Consider the following 825-nt stretch of genomic DNA (forward strand, 5'->3'; position numbering starts at 1 on the left):
AACAACAACAACATAGTTCTCAAATCTCCAAGTCTCCAAAATCTTGAATTCTGGTACATATGTGGCTCAATGCTGAGGCTCATTTGAGCACATTTCTGAAGCTGTCTTGACTATATTCTGCTATAAATCTGGATTATAAACTTTTGATTTCCCCAGCATGGTTCTGTGTGGTCTCTGAGTTATTGCATCAGATTTTGGACTCAGTAAAGCAGTAAGACTGATGTTGAGATGAGTAGAAAAAAGTATGAGAGAGTGGGGGCTGTGTCTGATCTCATGGGAATTGGTTTTGTGTTGCTGATGCTGTTGATGAAGACAATTTCAGTTTGTAAAGTTGGTAAATGTCAGATATGGCCATCCTGAGCAGTGCTTGTTCTATTTGCAATATATTGTTGTTGTTAAGTGCTGTTGAGTCATAGACAACTAATAGTGACCCTATGAATGAAAAACCCTAACACTTGTATAACTTTCATCATTTACAATATATAAAATATAAATAAAAATGATTGATGCCTTTGAGATGTGATGTTGGAGGAGGACTACCAGGACATAATCAACACTCTTGCTACTAGCAGCCAGGAAATCAAGAGATAGATTGCATTGGAAAAGTGTCCTGTCAGGGAACTCTCCAGAGTACTGAAAAGAAATAATGGTAGTCTGGAGACTAAGATGCACCTGACCCAGGCCATAGTATTTGAAATTATTTGCTATTCACCAGAAAGCTGGACAATGACTAGAGATGGCAGAAAGATAATTGATACCTTTAAGCTGTGGTACTGGAGAAGAGTGTTGACTATATCATGGACTGCTAGAAGAACAAACAGGTTC

The sequence above is a fragment of the Elephantulus edwardii genome, unplaced genomic scaffold, assembly GCF_000299155.1.
Source record: "Elephantulus edwardii isolate Elephantulus edwardi_28Jun2011 unplaced genomic scaffold, EleEdw1.0 scaffold00373, whole genome shotgun sequence".
Classification (NCBI taxonomy): Eukaryota; Metazoa; Chordata; class Mammalia; order Macroscelidea; family Macroscelididae; genus Elephantulus; species Elephantulus edwardii.